Consider the following 14,400-nt stretch of genomic DNA (forward strand, 5'->3'; position numbering starts at 1 on the left):
CTTGAAAAATTAATAAATAAAATTTGAAAAAGAAAGAAACACTAATCAATAATACGGAACCTTGAAGTTGAGATAGGTATAAAAAAAGGTGAAAAGTTTAAGAAATTCGACATGCAAGTGGGGTTTTGTCAATGATCCTGTACATCCTCCAGAACCCCGGGGCTTTAAAGTTGCCCCGTGCCTATGGAGGTCTTTTTTGGGATGACTGTCTTGTGGCTGCTCTTAGTGCTGCTGACAGACTTCAGGCTTCGTATCAGTACAGGATCCTGGGTCTGACTGGTTTCGCTGCCTCTCTCCCCGACTCCAGTGGGTTTTCTTTCAGTATCCCCAGTGAACCTGTGCCTGGGTGTGTGGTTTGCTGGCCCTGCCACAGTGCCCCATTGCCTTGCTGGCTTGTTATTGGCCGAAAGACCCGTTGTGAAGGCAGGGTCTCTCCTAAGCCTCTTCCAGGTGCAGATGGAGTTTGCTTTCCCGCCTTCTTCAGCAGCAGTGAATCTTTGCCATGGATCCAGAGCAAGAGAAGATGGGGTTTTGTTTTAGTGTACTATTAAGGGATGCCTCTCTTAGTTAAGGATGTCTTTTCCTTAACTTTCACGGCCAAGCAGTGTGTAAATAGCTGATGAGGGAGGATGGATCTCATGTGTGTCTCTGACTCTTAACTACTCTATACTGTCAATGTAGCCCACTCTCAGCTTTCAGAAAATATAAAATTGCAACGGGTTTAGTTTCTCCTTTGCTTTAATGGCAGAGTTTCGGAATACTCTGAAAAAGGTGGAACTTAATCAATTTTCCCATCCAATAGTCACTTTGCAATAACATTTCTTTAGTTTCCCTTGACCCTCAAAGTTAGAACATGCCCCACTAAGCAGAATTCTAGTGTTAATGTTGTACGTTTTTCAAAGATCCTATAATTAAACCTAGTTTTTCCACCTTATATTCAATGGGAGAAGAATATTTTCTAATAACAAAACTAATCATATTAGATTCCTTAGAAGAAGTATATGTGTTTCTTGACGGGCACCTTCTGGAGAGATCATTTACAGGTGAATTGACTGTGAAATTTGCATAACTTGCTGAATTTATAATTAGCCCTTTATATAAACGCCAAATGCACTGTATACCTTTAGAATTTCATACTGTATTCACCTGTGTCTTTTGAAATTACAACCTAAACAAAGCCCAGAATTATACTCAGTGGGTTCACATCACAATAATTTTTTTTCTAAATAGAACATTGACAATGAAAACAAACTTCCAAGTCTTACTTCAGTAATTATTTCTTCTCTGACCTTAAAGAGGTAATGTAATCCCAATTTTCTTTTCACACAAATATTAGGGTGCTCTATCTCTCTCTAAAAAATCATGTCAATTAAGTAGGCAATGGTTGAGATCCTTCCAGGTGTGTGAACTAGTCCCTGAGTGTAAATTACATTGTACTAACTGCGTTAAAGCCACCAGTGCCTGAAATTCAGTGAATCACTGCTCTACTGCACGAAATGTTCCCCTAATGATTTGAAAGAGTCAATGTACTTCTTACATTTTCCAGCTCAAATACTAGGAGCTTTGTAATGCTTTTTACAAAACTGAAAAAGAGGTATATTACCTGTGTGTGACATGTTTTCTCACAACTAGTAGAAAAACAAAACTGACAGAAAACTTGAAACTAATTAGATATTACAATGCATCCACAGCTTTGAATTTACAAGATGTACTTTAAAGAGATTACAAAATATGCAAGTTAAAGATACTCTTTAAATTCATCACGTTGGACAGAATATCTAAAGCATAAAGTAAAGGGTGTCCCAAGACATTTGGTAGCATCTGTCAAAATACTTGCTAATTAGTAAAATCTAAAGGCAGTTCTCAGTGAAATGTACAGTAGTTATTCATACTCTCAAACTGAGAACAATTTAAGGCCTTGAAACATCACTCTATATGCTCACTGAACAGCATTTCCTTGAGACTTTCATTATATTCTGAAATGTGTTACAGTTTTAGAAAAGTACACCTATGTGATTAGCTATTCAATAGTATTTCTTTCAATTTGATCATACTAGTTCGTTATATTATTTTTTCATGATAATGAATTCCAAAGAGTTGTTGATGTAATCAAGGATATTACAAACTTGAATATAATTTAGTTTATCAGTAGTTCTTTATCTTGGTTGCAACTGTGACAACATGACATTTTAAAAATGCTCTCACATTTTTATGTTTCATGAACATACTATTTGACTTGTTTCTCCTTCCAGATAGGTGAGCACTCTGAGGTCATGCCAACTGGTTTTTCCCTTCACTCTTCATGGGTCTACTCTTACAATGCCACCTTTGCCTTTGATAAATTGCTTCACAAACCAAAATTGCTTAGCTTTTCCACTGTTCTATAAAAATGCAAAATAAATTTTACATTTTATATTCACTTGTCTCATTATTAAGCACTAAAAATAGAAATAAATAACTTTTGAATGCCGAGTCAGCTTGCATTCTTAGCATTATCTCTCAAATGTTCTGTCCCCTGGCACATTTGACGTTTGCAGACATCATCTACTCTATGAGCTAGGCAATGTACTTTCTAACATTATTTGAAATTTCTTGTTCCAAGAGATTCAGCACAAGTTTCTGGCTGCCATCAAAGAGATCAACTCTGGAAGTTCTATAGAAGGAATGATTAAGGCACAGAAGAAATAATAGAGAAAACTATGAAAAAAATCCTTGAATGTTTAGAGGTTTGTTTTTAAGCTATTGTTATGTTTTGTGTTGTATTTACATATGAATATTATGGAGGATAAGCTTTTTTTCTTTTTCCATTATAATCATCACAATAAATAGAACTGGATCTGGCATCTGTATTTATAAATCTTTGTAATATGTATTTAGATATGAATCTATTCACAATTGTGGTCTGTCAACTCTAAATCCACCCTTTATACTCTGTGATGGAAGATAACAATATACATTATTCACATGTCTTTGTCACCATGATTCCTGTTGCATTTTCCAACAGAAGTCACTACAGGAAAATTGAAAGTTAGAAGGAAAGAAGGACCTCTTTCCCTTTTTATATTCTTGCCAACATTACCCAGCATTGGAAGCTGCCCCCAGCACCAGCAGGTTGACCTAGATTTTGGGGGGAGACCTTGAAACAGCTCATTGAGACTCTAGAAATACCCCTTCCTGTGATATCTGAGTGAGAGCATTTCATAGCACTTCACTGAAGTCCTGCGGTACTAGCATATTTCTGTGACCCATTTTTCAAATACTTGAATTATACCTGCAACGAACCCTTCACTCAATCTCCTGAGTTTTGGAAACCTGATCTTTCTCCCCCCCTTTATCTTTAGGGTGATAATTCTTCCTGAAATAATGTTGCCCAGATGTCATTGTTTGCTTTCACCTGTTAGCCTTTTTGCTCCACTACATTTTCCTGTATTAAATCTGTCATTTTAAATAGATAGAATGGATCCTTTTTCATTGGCTAGTCCTGGACTGATAAAAGATTTTTAAGTTCTTTACTATGAATTCCAAAATTAATTTTCAGAAAGCTTTTGGTACTTACATTCATGCAATTAATTCATGAAGATGCATATTTCTCCATGTCTTTTCACCCATTTATCTAGTTTTAACATATATATTAATATTATGGGTTAAAAATATAGCATATATTAATATTTGTTTCATCAAAATTATTTTCATAAATGTTTTATTGACAGATTTTAGCCATTTTAGAGGACTTTTAAGTCCTCTAAATAGATATTTTGCTGAAAATAACCAGGTTCAATTTTATAAACCACAATTTTCACACATATCAGTTACTTCATTTTTCCTGATAACTCTTAGACAGTGGTAGGTACCTCAATATTCTGTTTTATATTCTAGAGATTAAATTTTCAGGTGATTGTCACATTTTATTAAATTTGTGTACTTACGAATACAAATATATTGGAATGAAAACTAACTCTAAGAACCCTCAGCATACCTACCGGCACTACTCACAACTCACTTGAAAATAGGATAATTAGAACAAATAAGATAAAAACATAAAACCATTAGTTCATTTCCACTTGCTATACCAACTCCTGCCAATGAAGATACCAGGAAAGCATTCATATACCATCGTCCCCTCTTATTTCAAGTGAAATAACTATGCATCATCTGTGCCTTTCTGCCTTTGGTATATAATCTTCCTATCTTATCATTAATGCTTTATTCATTTTTTCTAAGATATCCTAAAGAGAAAAAACTGTGTCCACACTCCTGTGATCACTATATTTATTTTCAATAAAGCTAAAGGTAGTTTTATTTTGAACACATTTTCTGATTTGGAATAGCTTTGAAATATCAGAAAAGTTTAGAAAATAGTACAAAATATTCTCCTATGCCCTGTATAACTAGTTTCTTCTTTTAATAGCTTACATTAGCATGCTTACAGGATGATAAATCTGCCTTATTTGAAAGATATGTCCTATTGTTAGTGTGCAAGTAAAAAATAAAAATGTGTTTGTATACATCATTATTGCAGGCAACAGAAATTGATTGTCTAATGAAGCAACAGTAATAATATCAGAAGTTCACAGAGTTAATAGAAATGTTAGAGAAAACACACACACATAAGACCAGAATAGAGGAAGGAAAATGTAGTGTATGTTGAATAAAAAAGGCCAAAATCTTCCTAGGAATGACTTCTAGGGAGATATCAATCATGTTAGGAGTATTCTTTGCACACTGTCGCTGGCACTTTGATTCTGTTGTTGAAAACTCAAGGTCCCACTGTTCCTAAGACCAGTAAAACAATGTTTCTTTGGGATACCAATTCCCAAATAAAATGTAAAATGAGAGAATATATACTAAATAAGGTGGCTGCTCTAACAAATTACTAAAAAGTCTAGTCACTTAAAAGAGCAGAAATTTATTTTTCTCATGATTATGAAAGTCAAAAGTCTGAAATCAGTATCACAAAGGCCAACATCAAAGCCACCTCAGGATAGAGCTGCCTCCAGAGGTTCTAGGGAATAACCGTGTTACCGTTTCTTCAAACTTCTGGTGGATGGAGGCTTTCCTTGAATTGGGGCTACCACACAGGAATCTCTGCCTCCATTGCCTTTTCTCTGTCTGTCTTGCTCTTAAAATGCATTTGATGGCATTTAGAGCGCAGACAGGTAAATAAACAAGACTTTCTCAAGATTTTTAACTTAATTACACCTTCAATGTCTTTCACATATTAAATAACACATCTTAAGGAAAAGAAACTAAATTTTTCAGAGACCATTTTGAAATTTACCACAGCTTCTGACTATTGGAACCCACATTTCAAAACCCATACCACATTACTCCTCCTATGTAGAAATAGGTTTTGTATTGTGGACAACTGGAAAATCAACTACAAGTGCAATTTAACAAATCCAATTAGAGGTATCAGAGAATCATCTCTACTGACCTTGATATATAAGTGCAATTAAAAGGAATTATACACTACAAACATTCAGTCTTAGTCATCTTAGTTTTTGACAGCTTAATCAAAAACATTGACTAAGATGTCTTTGAAATTAAACTCATTTAAGAAGAGAAAGCCAAAGATCTGGATACATGTCCCTTGAGCATTTGTTCATATACTGAGTTGTGTATTGAATAAAAATTTATCATGTTATACAGTTAAATTCCTGGTTATCTGAATTGAAAGAAGGCATTAAGCTTAACTGAGACAACATTAGGGTCAACTCTTAGAAGAAGAATGAACTAGCCACAGAATTAGGCCTATACAGACCCATGCTGACAAATTTAAATTAAACGCTGACAGGGTCAAAATAAGTGCCTGCTGAAATATTTCACACTTTAAAGGAAACCAACATAATCCAGAAACTGAAAAACATATAGAAGCTCTCAATAACTTGAGAGCAATAATCAACAAACAAAAATATTACCAGATATATGAAAAAAAGATAATACAACTTAGATTGTGCAAAGATGCAATTCAATATAAACAGACCTAAATATGATCTAATCATTGAAATTAATAGGCAAAGACTTATGAAGACGTACTAGCTTGGCAATTACTATATGTTCTGTAATCAGAATTAGTATGTATGTGTCCCATAAATTAAAAAAAATGATGCTATGAGTAAGCAGATGAGAAATCTTACTAAAAATCATCATTTTAAAACATGAAATGTTTTTTCCCTTCTGCCATCTCATGCTTTGACTTTTCTCTCATTTTTGGTAGTGGGAAACTGAATTTTGATATGTCTAGTTGTAGTTTCATTTGTCTTTATCGGACTTAATTTTAATTGAGGTTCTAAATCTGTGGTTTTGTATTTTTCTTTCAATTTAGAAATTGAAATGATTTAATTTGGAAATTATTCTATAGTGTTCAGTCAGTTGAAAGCACGTCTGCTGATTATTTTGAATCAGATATTGTATTATTTAGTTAAAATGTAAAATTATACCAAGGTTCTGGTTATAGCAGAAATACATTATAAAGGACTATGGGATTATATGGTTTTTACTGGGAGCAATTGGTGTGTTCAATCAAGACAATAGAGGCAGACAGTGATTAATCACCAATTTAAATCTAAATAAGAAATTTAGAGATTTTGAGAAATTCTTCTCTAAATAAGAAAAATAGGAGATTTTCATGAGCAACATATACAGTTATAATTATTGTTCTAATTATATGCTTTTTGTAGCACATTATGGTTTTTTAGGGAGTTTAATTACAAGTATGTGAGGAGGTGTGAAGCCAGGTTAACATCAAGAACTGGGGTTCTCCTATAGTGAAGAACTTACATCATTTCTACATAGCTATGATATAAAAAAATGATGGGTTGGATTTAAAATATGTCCTTTCCTTCCAAATAGGAAGATTTCTGGAAGTTATAAATAGGTTAAAACTGTAATTGATGAATAAAAATTAATATTACTATTACATTCTTAATTTGCCTTTACCTATAACTTCTATACTCTGTAGAATATTTTATTATGATGATTCTAATTATTTGATGCCTATAAATCTTTCCTCCCCAATAAGTATTCTCATTGAAAATCTTATAGTTTTAGCATTATTCAGTGTGATTCCTTTAAAAAAGTATATAATCTCACTATATAGTTCCACAATTTAATTGGTTTCACTGGGCAAGATTGACAATGTGCAATTGTTAAATAAGATTTCCCTCATTTAAGATTTTGGCTTTGGTGTTTATATGGAATTCTGAGGCCTTGATTTAAATCTTTCATTATATTGTGATATCCTTTAAGGTATATTGTGCTAAGTGAAATGTGCCAAATAAATCTACCTTTTAAAAACTGCAAAAAAAAAGAGAGAGAGAGAGAAGGAATTCCCTCATTCATTGGGTTTCAATACAGAATGTATCAATTCTAATGCAAATGTAAACCTCTTTTTGTGCCTTCAAGATCTGATCTCAAAGACAAAAAAGTGTATTTTATAAAAATTATCATAGTCTCCTTACTATAACTTGGAAATCTGACTATGACAAGAGTTAATTCTATATAAATGAAATAATTACATAAAGGAAATGTAACAGTGACAAAATGATATATGGATAGTATTTTACTTCAAATCTAGTTTTTAATTCTTAATTTTAATATGCCTCTAAAGCAGCAATTTTCAACCAATGTGCTACAAAAATTTTTAAAACACATATCATCTATTTAGTCTGGGGCACTGACCTCTTCCTTAGGTTGTCACTAAAAAAAAAATAACAACAGCCAACAAAATGACAGCCGTCCAGTGTAAACAAATCAAAATTATGCCTGTTTTTTAGTCATACCAGCAAAAATATACTTCTGGTGTGCCACAAAATTTTAGTTATTAACTTCTACGCGCCATGAGATGAAAATGGTTGAAACTCACTGGTCTAAAGGAAGAAGTGAAGATCGCTAAAATGTGTATGGTGCTCTTCTCAGAAACCCTGTTCAGTTCTGTCACATTCAAAAAGAAAGGTATATATTTATGACAACCAAATTATGGTCTGATATTTCAACCATTAAAGGTACCTTGCCTGCCCTGGCTGGTATGGCTTGGTGAACTGAGTGCCCACCTGCTAACTAAAAAGGTTGCTTGTTTAATTCCCAGTCAGGGCACATGCCTGGGTTGCGAGCCAGCTTCCCTGTAGTGGGTGTGCAAGAGACAACCACCCATTGATGTTTCTCTCCCTCTCTTCCTCCTTACCTTCCCTTCTCTAAAAATAAATTAAATCTTTAAAAAATATATATAAATAAATAATAATGATTCCTTTTTATCTCTTAAGTTTCTGTATATAAATGATATTTATTGTCTGGATTCAACTTAGATTCCCACTCTATCTGGTAAGTGATGCTGCATAGGATAAATACATAGATGAGGACATATTTTTCTTCTCAGGGACATGTGTTAAACTGTAATACTGTCAATGATTATGTGCATGACTCATATGTACTCCTATAGATTGAACTACTACATTTTGATGAATTATGACATAGATTTTAAAGTAATCTAAGTAAACTAAAGCTTCTAAAAACAGTTGATTTATACTATAGTGCATTATTTTAGATCTGTATTATTGATGCTTGCTTAATTCTAGATTGAATACTCAAAAATAAAATAAATTGAAACTTAAACAACACAAGAAGCCCTCAGACTTAAAAGTTACTAAATAAGACTGTTTTGGGTGGTTTTTTTTTTGTCATGAGGTTATTACGAGGCCTAAAAAAAAAAATCTCAATCTTTTTAAAGAGAAGTTTACCAGTTCATATATTATTCTAGGTCCATTGGATATTCTTGTTTTTAACTGTAATTGCTCTTCATTTTATTTTATTGACATTCTGGTCCTTAAAAGTCTCTATGATTATGTTCACTCATTAATGCTTTTAAAGTTTTTATTATATTGCTGCTTCAATTTTTACTACATGGCTCACATCAGTTTCTCCCAGTGTGGAGTTTACCCTGAGTCATAAAGATGGGAAATTGTGACCTAAACTCTAATGATGTAGAACGCTGAGCAATTCTATAGGGCTCCGTGGGGTTAATGGGGATTTGTGTACTTTTAATCAACTGCTCTAATAAACACACACTGAATGTTGTGGCATTGCGACAAGATAAATAGGCATATTAGAAGGGAAAAGATGATGGGCCAACTCACATAAATAAAATGATAAGGGGAGAGAAAGTGCTCCGGATATGTACTTCATATGAGAATCCCACTGAGTATTCACAATGTGTTCTTGGATAATGGCCATAAGTAACAATATATTTTATGCAGTATAATTAACTTTTATGTCTTTAAGGTAGAGCGTAATGATAAAGACCTGAAATAATTCATGAATAACAAAGCATAGGGAAGAGGAATTTCTCTTCCAAGGTTAGGCATGCCATTTTTTAAAAGATTTTCTTTATTTATATTTAGAGAGAGGGGAAGGAAGGGAGAAAAAGGGGAAAGAAACATCAATGTGTGGTTGCCTCTTGTGCACCCCCTACTGGGGGCATGACCTGCATCCCAGGCATGTGCCCCAACTGGGAATTGAACTGGCAGCCTTTCAGTTTGCAGGCCTGCGCTCAATCCACTGAGCCACATCAACCAGGGTGGCACACCATTTTTAAATTAACATTGAATAAAAATAACACAAATAATAAAGATCTGAAATTAAATTTGCCCCAATTTATCTTTTGACACTCATCTCAGCCTGCTTCAGACCACTGAGGGCATTGAGGCAGAGCTGCCTTAATCTAGAAAACTGAGAGGGAGGAGACCTGTTGAGAGTTTCCCATTACATGAAAGAGATCTTACATGGAGAAGAATTCTGGGCTGTCAGGTTCAGCAGGCAAAAGCACTGTGGAGAAGGAGAAATACCCACAGTGAGCTGCAGAGGGGTGAAGCTGGTGGCTTGATTGCCATGTATTTGCCACACAAACCTTGATTTTTGTCAAGGTAAAACAGATCAGTTTTAGTGTGTATGTTGTAAGTACATCTTAATGTCAAGTTTCTTTTTATCTTTTTCAATTGCTTAAGCTTAAATTAGTTTTGCATAGAGATGCATACATACATGATTTTTACATAAACATATCAGTGTAATTGTATCTTACTTTTTAAGTTATTTTTATTTTTTCATGATGTATTTTTCTTATTCCACACTCCCACTTTCCTTCCACTCTTGGCCCTTCTCCATCTTCATTAAACTCAGTATCTGAACATCCTACTTATTCTAACAACATAATGTATATTTTGGGAATTTTATTTTTATGTTCAGATAACTCTGTAGAGAGGTATACGGTTGTAAATAGGTATACAAGCATAACTACATAGGAAATAAATTATTGATATGATTTCCATTAAAAATAACATCATACATACTTTGCAGCACCTAGGGTATTTTTTATTCTTACACAACAGCATAAGATGAAATATCAACACACTACCTATATGTATTAATGCATTAGCCATAACATTTAATGTCCAGTAACCTGCTTTGTATATACCATGTTTTTTGCCATTTTCATATTGAAATGCATGTTGCCAAGTTTACCTGTTATAAAAGATCTTTCCCCCATTATAAACATGTTTCAAAAAATATATGTCAAATAATATTTTATTGATTTATATACCTTTACATAAGGCATCTTTGGTAACTATTCATAGTGCTTTTTCTCTTAGAGTTCCTGAGTTTAAAAACTTGATTAGGTATATACCCTCTATTTCTAGAACACATATGTATTTATATTCATATTTTTAAAAGCACATCTATTAATGTTAATATTAATTCTATTGTTAAATGCCTGTGAGATATGTCTATATTTTATGAAACTCAGATGGATCTGCCAGAACCATTAATTAAATAATATATTTCATATCAAAATATATTTTGATTATTCTCCCTTATAATGGAATTGACCAGATTATTAATTTCTTTCTTCCAATTTTTTAACATATTTTATTGATTATGTCATTACAGTTCTATTTTCCCCCTTCATTCCCCTCCACCCTGCACACCCCTCCCCCACCATTCCCCCCACTTTAGTTTATGACCATGTGTCTCAAGTTCTTTAGATTCTATATTTCCCATGCTATTCTTGCCCTCCCCCTTTCTGTTTTCTCCCCACCAAGTCATGAAATCCAAAGACCTACATCCAAGATTGCTCTATCCAGCAAAGCTTTCATTTAGAATGGAAGGACAGATAAAGTGCTTCTCAGATAAGATCAAATTCAAGGAGTTCATCATCACCAAGCCCTTATTACATGAAATGTTAAAGGGACTTACCTAAGAAAAAGAAGATAAAAAAGGTGAACAGTGAAAGGATAGCAAACTCACAGTCACTAAGAACCACACCTAAAACAAAAACAAACTAAGAGGACAGCTAGATCAGGAGCAGAGCCACAGATTATTAATTTCTCATTGCTTCCTTTTCAAGCTTCATGCTGATTTAATCACAGTGAGTCCACAGTCTGTTCTGCTGTTGACACATTCCCATTATTTTGCCCACATCCTTTTTCACAACAAAATGAAGCATCCTGAGAAATTATACATGCAGCTTTATTTTAGGAAGAGATTGTTCAGATTTTTAATGATACACAATTATGCATACATCAATACATAAATGAATGTGGTAGATAATCACTCAAAGGATTCCTGAAAACCTCTGCCTTCTGGCCTTTACACCCTTGTGCAATGTTTACCTCTTGAGTGTGAACTGCACCTTGTGTCTACTTTCTAAAAAGCAGGATGTGGCTATAGTAACTAAATGTCACATTTGTTTAGAGTAAAAAATGATGGGGATTTTCATCTTGCTAGTCTCCTCTCTCTCTTTCTCTTTTAGTTCTGGTTTTGAGTGAATTGAGCAGCAATGTTGGGAGTAGACCCACAAAGCAAGGAACTGATACCCGCTGCTAACGGCAAGACTAGAAATCAGCTAACAGTACTGTGTTTGTGTTGGAGGTGGAACTCCCCAGTCAAGCCTTAAGATGACTTTAGCCCTGCTTTATACCTTGTGAGGGACACCAAGTTGCAGCCTCCAACTAAACTGTGCTCAGTTTACTGACCCATAGAATCTGTGAGATAATAAATGTATGTTGTCTTAAGCCACAAAGTTTTGGGGTAATTCATAATGAAGCAATGGATAATTATCTGATTAAATATGCATTAAATTTAACTTATAATAACTTTGTTCTTATCAATATTGTAGTCATTTCTATACTTGTTAAATTTATATTTGATTTCAAAATCTTGATACTATATTTGGTTGGTTTACAACTATTTGTAATAACATGTGGTAGTGAAATATGCCCCAGCTTCATTTGGGGGAACAAAAGCAAAAAGATTTATTTACATAGAAGAAGCAACTATTTACTCTCACTTCCATTTATTTTAACTACTCCCTTGTCAAGAGTTAAAGTAAATATATTTTTGGTATGAATTTGTTTATTTTCATTGTGGAGATGTTATGGGAATTTCTGGAATTATATTTCATTTACAGACCCAAATGCTTCACATACAGTTGGTTAGTTTCTCTTCCTTAAAAATATTTATCTTAATTTTGTTTTACAACAACTCTGTTTTGAAATAAATAATACATACATTAAAATTAATTATTATAAAGATATAAGCATATAAAATCAAAATATAATAAGGATTTTATGATCTATACATTGATATTCTCTTTCTTGAAAGCCAAATTCAAAGCAAAGGTAATTTAATTTGGTAATTGGTATTTGTACAAAATAGTATTAAATCTCACAGAATAGTTATATAGTCTAGTAGAGTCTAGCTAATTCAAATGAGAAAGCAAACAGTCTTGATACTGGAAGTAAGCATATAAGCAATCTAATCGTATAATGTTTTAATTTACTCTAGTAACTAGTACAATGCTCAAAAAATAGAAGATTAAAAAGTGTAACAGTTGGCTGATGAAGCTGAGTTTACATCCACTTAGAATATATTAGGGAAATAAGCAGGTGGGAGGATTAAAGATTTATTTAGGGTGATCATGATATGACGTCAGTCAATGCATTATGTTCTGGTGTAATGATCGTCCTTTGTGGTTTAGGCTCATAATGAGGATGTATGTTCACCTTTAGCAGCGAAATCTGCTTTTGTTTGACATGGCTGGAGTGACTGACCTGATAGTTTATCAGTTGGCTGGGGAGAGGGTGTTGACTGTGGTAGAAGTGAGTGGTCTCAGATTTGTTGAAAGGTTGGCATCTGGCTGAGAAGAATTAGAGGATTTCTGTAGTTTCTGCCACTGATGACTTTACAAAATGTTAGTACACAACGGAGGGGTGAGAAGCTCACAGGGCACTGGCCACAGAGAGGGCTTAGGTCAGACAATATGTCAATTAGTTATTTAGATGTAGGCTATAATTTTAACGTAAATGTCATACACACTATGTGCAGCATTGTTAAAAATAAAGAACTTAGGTATAAAAGCATATCAGGTTGATTTCAGAAAAAATGTACAAAATTAGTTGTTAATGCTAATACTTACATAACATGCATATAATGTAATAAAACTACTTTAAAAAGAGAATTATAAAATAATATATTCATATTAGAGAAAAGAAAACACCCACTTATTTGGAAAAGGGGGACAGAGTGATATATATATATATTTTTCAGATCATTCAGTATAGGGCTTATTCATAACACTTATTAAATTAATCAGAATAAATCACACTTTAATGGAGTTAATTTGACATGCATCACAATCAAGATTTTTCATTGAATATAGTTGGTAAAAGTTTTATTAATTTTTTCTGTTTAATTACCCTATTTTCATATTTTTTAAAGTAGAAATTTTCAGTTTTTCAGAAGACTTTGTATATATCAAAGAAGTATTTTTTTCTGTTGTAAATTTTTACTAAATTCTATGATGTCTCCATTACAAACATAAACTAGTAAAATTGAGTGAAATAAAGATTATGGAACTTGCCTCATAATTCAAAGAAAATACTTCCAACAAAAGGTGAAGGACAGCATGTGAATCCAAGACAAATATCACAACAAACATAAGTGAAAATGTTACCATGGCCAACGTTCATAACTCCATCTAAATAAATTATTCCTTCAGTCTTAAATTCTACTAGGAATAAAGACTTTTTAAAGCTAGTTTAATTGTAGTTAGAAATATGAGTACAGAAAACTTTTTGTTGATAAAGGAACACCATAGTATGTATTGATTACTGTAACATACTAATTCTGAATTCTTTATAACACATTCTGTACTTCTTCCATAACATCTGTACATCACCAAATATTAACTGATTTTTTTATGTTGTACCAGACAAGCTCCTGGTTGCCTGGAAGATACAAACTAAATTATCCAATTCATAACAAGGAACAAATATAATCATATAATCAATTCTTCATCTCAGATTTCCACTGGTGGTTATAGGATAATTGAATTCAATACCATGAAAATCA

Source organism: Artibeus jamaicensis, unplaced genomic scaffold (genome assembly GCF_021234435.1).
Source record: "Artibeus jamaicensis isolate MK-2021 breed Jamaican fruit bat unplaced genomic scaffold, CSHL_Jam_final scaffold_537, whole genome shotgun sequence".
Lineage (NCBI taxonomy): Eukaryota > Metazoa > Chordata > Mammalia > Chiroptera > Phyllostomidae > Artibeus > Artibeus jamaicensis.